The sequence below is a fragment of the Glycine soja genome, chromosome 11 (genome assembly GCF_004193775.1).
Source record: "Glycine soja cultivar W05 chromosome 11, ASM419377v2, whole genome shotgun sequence".
Taxonomy (NCBI): Eukaryota; Viridiplantae; Streptophyta; class Magnoliopsida; order Fabales; family Fabaceae; genus Glycine; species Glycine soja.
In genome coordinates, this window is record NC_041012.1 from 10,716,565 (window position 1) to 10,723,906 (window position 7,342).

The following is a 7,342-nucleotide window of genomic DNA, read 5'->3' on the forward strand; positions in this document are numbered from 1 at the left end:
TTACATTTGAAAGTTTTAATCTTTTATTTTCTTTGACTAATTGATTGTTTGGATTTGAATTTTCAGTTCAAATTCATGTTTATTATCTGAACTTTCTTTATTTATTTAAAAAATTAATTTTTTGTGTAAATTAATGGCCGTAGACGATATTATAAATTATGCCCGTGGACGGTTTGTTTCATTATATTAATGTTTTTTTTTTTTTTGTTTTGCATTTATCACATTTAGTGTTATTTTATCAATTATTATTTGTGGAGGTGTTTGTGATATTTTGTGCAGCTATTACCATTTGCTGAATGCCCAATGTGAAATGGTGGTAAAGAATTCCCTTGTTATTGCCATAATCTACATGCAGAGGGGTTTGGGTTTTTTTTTTTTATGTTTTCTTGTTCCCCTCTCGCTACTGCTATGAGTAGATCCTTTAAAAATTGGTTTAGAGTTCTGGTATACTTTTTACTGCTATGTTTTTTTCTGATTCCGGAAGTGGGTTCATGCTTTTACTAATTCATGAATCCATTAAGCACATCTTTAGTCTTAAAATTTCAAGTGTTTCTTAAAGGCTTTAACTATAAAGCTTAAGGTTTTCTTAGGAAGGAAGGTTTCTTCGAACCTGCCAACAGTAATAATGTACACTTGTATTTATAGTCCCTTCCCAATTTTGGAATGGAGATTAATCTCCTTGATTCATATTGATTTCAGACCACATATCTTGATCAACCACTAACTAAACAGATAAAAGTATGAATAAAGTTATTTGTATTGTTAGTCATCTACATTTTTTAAGCTTCTTTTAAATTTATTTGTATTAAAATTTAAAATAATATAATTTTAAAAAAAATTTAGGGGCCTGTGAGGACTGCAGGGACCCACGGGACCGAGAAAGGAGAATACTCTCCCTTCTGTTGACATCCCTACGCAGCATATCAATGCTTTGATGGTTGAAACTAATAATGCTTACTATTATGTTCATAACAGACAACAAGTGTGGATATATAGTAATCACCCGCTATTCATCTCCTTGAATAGAATCTTGTTCTCTTGTTCCGTGTCCACCCATTACATGCATGTTTAGAAATTATTTGTATATTTGCGAGTATTCATGGATATATCATATTCGTATATGAATACTTTCTAACTGGATTAAAAAATATAAATATTTTCTAAAAAATAATAAATAATCAGCAAAATTATATATAGTGTGAGTTTCAGACAGACAAACTTTATAAATATGAATTTTTAAATTAAAGAGTCACAAAAATAATCAATTCTGCTATTTTTTTAATTATTTTGTCAATTTTTTAAAATACATCACACCAATAAATGAGAATCAAAATGTACAACAAGAAAATCAATTAAAAACAGGCCAACCAAGAAATAATGGGGCGAGAATATATAACGTTCACATCACTTGAATCTGATAATCAAGGCCAACCAGAAAATGGGATGGGAATTCCAATACTTCTTCAGCAACGCAATAAGATGTCCAAGGCAAGGCTTTTGCAAGGAAGAGCTTCACGCTAAAGTTCTCTTGTGCCACACTTGTCTTGGGGATTCTTCCACATCCTCCAACGTGTGATTTTTAGTTAATTAGTATAAGACTCACTTTTAAATATGTATTATTTTGTGATTGGTTGTTGAATCTTATCTTCACACTGTTAGTGTATACCAATTAAATCTTGTGTTTTTTCCTCCTTCAAAATGTGGGATCTATTTTTCTTAGTTCCGATGATAAAAAAATTGAAAATTTTAAGTTCCTCAAAATTTGAATTTTTTTTTAAATCTCTCCTCAAATAAAAATTTGTATTTTTTAATTCCTATTTGATAGTTAGAAAAGTAGCATTTGTCGAATTTGATGGACTAAAAAATGTAAAATTTTATTTGGAGAAAAAAAAAACCCCTCTATTTTAATGGATTAAAAATATAATTAAGTCAAACCGAAAATTAAGTCATGGTCATTTTATTATTTGAAAAAGCTAATGTTTAGATAAAGTAAAAATTTTAAATTAGTTAACTAGAAATGAATAAGTTAACATATTTAATAAAATTAACGGTTAAATTATTAAATTAGATAGTAAATGTAAAATGGTTGATAAAGACATAATTAATTACTTGATTGGTTAGAAACTTAAATTTGATAATTATATATTGATCAATCAATTTTAAAACAATTAAAACTTTGTATTTGATTTTAAGAGATATTTATTATATTCAATATTAATAATTTAAATTTATATTATTGGACATCTTTGAACTTTAATGTAAATATTAATTAACTAGTATTTTAACTTGTGGAAAGTGAAGAATAGTTTTTTTGTTTTTTATACAATTAAAAAATACGATAAATAAATAATTTTAATATATATTATAATAATTAAAATTTATAATGATAAATATTTTTAACATATATTTTATATTTAGAATTTAGGATAAACAAATTATATGACTCAGAATGATTTTGTTTTGTCAGCAACTAGACGAGATATTGATGAAATTGTAGAAATGATTAAAATACAATATTGCCAATGGAGTAAAGTTATATGTGAATTGAATTATTCTTATTCATGTTGGCTTTTAAATCCCAAAGCATGTTTGGGAATACATGCAATAAGTAACGAAGATGGAGTGTTGGTCCTGAGGGCGTGAATCTAGTTGTTGTTTAGAACCATTATGATGAGACATTTTAGAGTAAGAAAGAGGTATGACGTATTTCGGAATGACTGACTGAAAGAGAAATTTTCAAATTCACTCCCTCAAAGATAGAATTTGAAATTTTATTCTTTCAACTAACTAAAATCTTTTTTAAAATTTTAAAATTTTGAATTCTATTGCTAAAATATCTAAACAGTTACTTTTTAAAATGTTCACTAAGTAGACCTAAAACATTTAAATTGCCCTTTTGTACAGGTGAACTTATTTTCACTCTTGTATGAAAACAATCTCTCTTAACTCGTTAATTATTTTTTAAAAAAAAAATTAATGACCACGGATATATATAATTGAGGATTCAACTCCATCCCATGCTACAAATACAATGAAAAATAAAGGCAAAAACTTTTATTTTAAACAAGATTTTGTTACGGATCTATGGGAAACGCTATCATTAGAGTTGTGCTTTAGGGATCCACTCTTACATAGGGCCAGCCTAAAGAAAGGAACATGGAAAACAAATGAAAAGGAAATTAAGTGTCAAATGTCATGAAAAATTGAAATATTTATAATTAGGCACACGGAATAAAAGGAAATTTATTATACAGAAAACTAAACAAAAGTTTTCATCTTCCTTGATGTATAATAAATTTAAATTGTAGGTATTTTTATTTTTTAAAAATATATATAATATTATTTTTTTTATAAAAGAAATAGCTGAATATATTGTCTTAAGTAATTAGAAATATTTATCGATATTTTTCTAGCTACGCCAGTACCCAACACGTAAATTAATTGATTAGGGTTTTTCAGCTTAACAATTAATTTTAAATTAAAATCTTAAATATATAATTACATTAAATATTTTTAAAAAATTGTTGCACATAATAACTCTACTCAACTCAAGTATAAAGTATGTATAGTTATCTTCTATGTAGAAGATAGCTGCAGTTTCATTCAGAAAAACAAAAAGAGAATAACTATAGTTTCATGCAAACAAAAAACATTTATGGACATAACATACATGATATAGCTTTCATACAACAGTAAATTTTGCAAATGATAAAATTAGTTTGCATTTCTACTAATAAATTTTACTCATCATATAACTTTGATTTATGTCATATAAATAAATATGAAAGCTAATAATGTATGATACGTTTTTTTTATTGGTCTCGAGATTAGTTTTAATTTTGGGCACACTTAAGATGGAGAAACAAATTGGTAAAAAAATAATGTCTATCTTTTTTTTTAAAAAAAAAAACCGTATTTAGGATATTTAATTCTTTAGTTTGTAAATATTCTCATGATTTTGGGTCTATTATGACACTAATATTTGGTTCAGATTTTTTATTTTTTGAAATAGTCTTTGATTCGGATTTAGTCACACTTAAGTGGATGTATTTAATTAGGATTTCAAAATATTTAAAAAAATTATGTAAAAAAGTCTTGAAGTATTCAATTAAGATTTTTAAATAATAAAAATAAGTTATCTGGTATTCAATCAAAATTATTAGGATTTTTTAAGAAATTCAAAAAAATCCATTAGTATTCAACTAATATTTTTTACAACTCAAAATTTTTTTTTATAGTATTTAAAAGTATATAAATTTTGATAGATTATTTTTTAAGATAAAATTTAATGAATTTTATGAAATTTTTTTCTTGAAAATACACATCAAACAATCTCATTCAAACCCTTGAGCTTTCATGAGACTTTCTTTCTCTATTTTCTTGTCAATTAATATATTTTTCTTTTTTCATCATACATAGCCCCTTGTCTCTTTATTGAAAGTGACAAACATTCATATTTTTTTGTGATATGAGAGATCTTCTTAACTCTTTGAATTTACAATTGGGACATCTTAATTACATACTTATACATATAAATGAACGTGAAAAATTGAATCATATATAAGTAAATAAATATATAAATAGGATTTAAAACAATTATTGAACATATTTTTTGTTTGGTGTGATCGTTATTATGAGGATGACTATAAGTATTCATGTGATTAGTGGACATTGTGGTATATAATTTTTATAAAATTAATATGATGGATTATTGAAGAAAAATAAATCTATTGTACTTGTAAATATGATGGGAAAAATTGATTTGTTAAGTAACAAATTTAAGATTATTTTGTATAGCATGAATTTTAATTAAATTGTTAGGTGAGAAAATTTTGTAGATATTTATTAATAATTTTGAATATTTTTAAAAATTTACACTCTTTTAAAATCTTAAAAATTTATAATATCCTTTCAAATTTTAAATTCATATTTTATAAAAAAATTCAATGAACAATTTACTGAATTTATCGATTGTTTGGATCACTCATAGGAAATAGAAAATTGTACATGTATTTTTGATAAATTACTTTTATAATTGAATTGAACCTAATTTTTATCTAAATTGAGGTTGAGTCCAAAGTTACTTTTCTCTTATTATTCCGTTGTTGAACGTAAAAAATTTCAAACATACACCAAGTTATATTATATTAAACATAGTTAACTGAAATTTACATATTAACTTTAAAGAAACTTCACTTTTTCAAGTGTAATCCAAACACAGACATAATGTATATCTTAAATGCGGATGAGTCTAACTTTTTAACTGTTAAAGGTTGATTGGATTGGATGAGAGGGTTGGTGGTGTTGGAATCTAATTCCCTATCTGTTTTGACAGGTTCCTGCTTTTTTGCTAATTTTCATGCCAAAAGCTTACCACTTAATTTTTCGAAATTTTAGTTGTAAAGGCACCAAATTGCAGCCTTAATCCTGCATGTTGTCTTCCTCTCTCTCTCTATCTGATGTGTGTGGGTGGGTGTAGAGGCCCCACGCATAAAGGAGAGAGAAATAGTGGTAGAAACTACAAAGGGAGCCATGCACGTTCATGAGAAATACAGATCAGAAAAGGAGAGATGAGAGTGGGACCTATTGGGTTAGCTCCATTGCATGACTAGCTAAACGCATCACAGTACTACGTACCACTACTTCCATGTATGTGCCACACTTTGTGGCCTCATGGACTAATCATTTAAAATCATGTAATGCAGTAATAGTCGGCACCATTTGCTTATTGGTTTGATTTGATATATCACTCACCACTCTACCATGCAGATATTTCATATTCCCTACCTTGCGTGGCAAACAACTATAATATATATAATATTATATAGTTGCACATGCATCTGAATCTGATCATTAATTAGATTCCCATATCATGCATATTCCTATTTAATTTTAGGAAATGGATATATGATTTAGTAGAGGAGGTCAGGAGGAGGAGGAATTGCAATTGAAATGCAAGCAAAACAATTTGATCAATTGTGAGTTTATTTCGGATCATGTAAGCTCGTGAAAATTGGTATAATTAACTTGAACTCAACTCTTTGGATAAATTACCTCCTTTTCTCTTAAATCAGTTCATTAAATTCCATATCCTTTATCAAGGAAGTGTATGTCTATCTGTTTTATAAGATATATAAATTACTGTAAATTTCTTAATAGTGTATTCAATTTTCACCAATAAAAAAAATTTATATCTTTTTTTTTTCACTTGCTTCCTTTGTGTCTCTAAGTAAGTTTTAAATTGATTTTTTTTTTTACAGGTCTGCCAAAATACAAAAGAATGGTTATATTTTCACTAAAAAAATTAAAATGTATTTATAAATGGTTTGTCATTAAGCTTGTGTTCGTCGTTATTGATATAGACATCATATATACAGGAAATAATTATGAGCTAATAATATTATAAAAAAATTATGAACCTATATTAGAGTGATAGTAAACGTCTTCATCGTTTGTGAATGCGTTGATGTGGAAAGAGGGGGAGACATATGAAGAAAAAGAAAAGATGGAATGAGAAAATAATAGATATATAATAAGCATTATAATGAAAATATGATGAAAATGAGATTAAAGTGTAAAAATGAGTTATGATTAATATCATCAATATAAAAATGAAAACATTATATTTTTTCTTCATATTAATATTTTGATTTGTTATATTAAAAAATATATCATCAATAGTATAATATATTTTAGTATTAATTAATGTAAATCCATAATAAATATATTAATGGATGTTAATTAACTAAACAATAATTCGTGGGTAAATAGAAATTTATCTTGTAGTATTTGGAATTAAACGAAGGTAGTGCTTCATTGCAAAAAGCTAAATTGGAAATTTTAGAATTTCAGTACATGTGGAAATTTGTTTGGAATCTTGTAAACAGAACTTCCCATTATTCAATGAAGCAAACATAGGAATGAAGGAGATGAATTGACGTTTAATTGAACTCAACTAGATTTCAAACACATACTACATATACTATAAAACAACAATAGTTTTATTCCAATAGGTGCTCTGGAATCTCTATACTAAAAAAAGTTTTATTATCATGTATTGTGTAAAAAAAAGTATAATATTAACCAATAAAAAATTATTCATAGTTATGAATTTTAAGTTTCCAATTGGTACTTTGTCCAGAAGTATATAATTTCTCCCGATATCTAAAGCTGTAAATTTATTATAATATGATATTTTTTCTTGTTTCTTTTATGATTTATCAGCTTATTCTTCCTTTCTGTCTTGATTTTTTTCCTCACGAAAATACGTTAAAGTAAACCAGTTATCTTCTGTACAGCCCAAATTGGAACCTCCACTGCACTGCTGTTGAAGTTTTATATC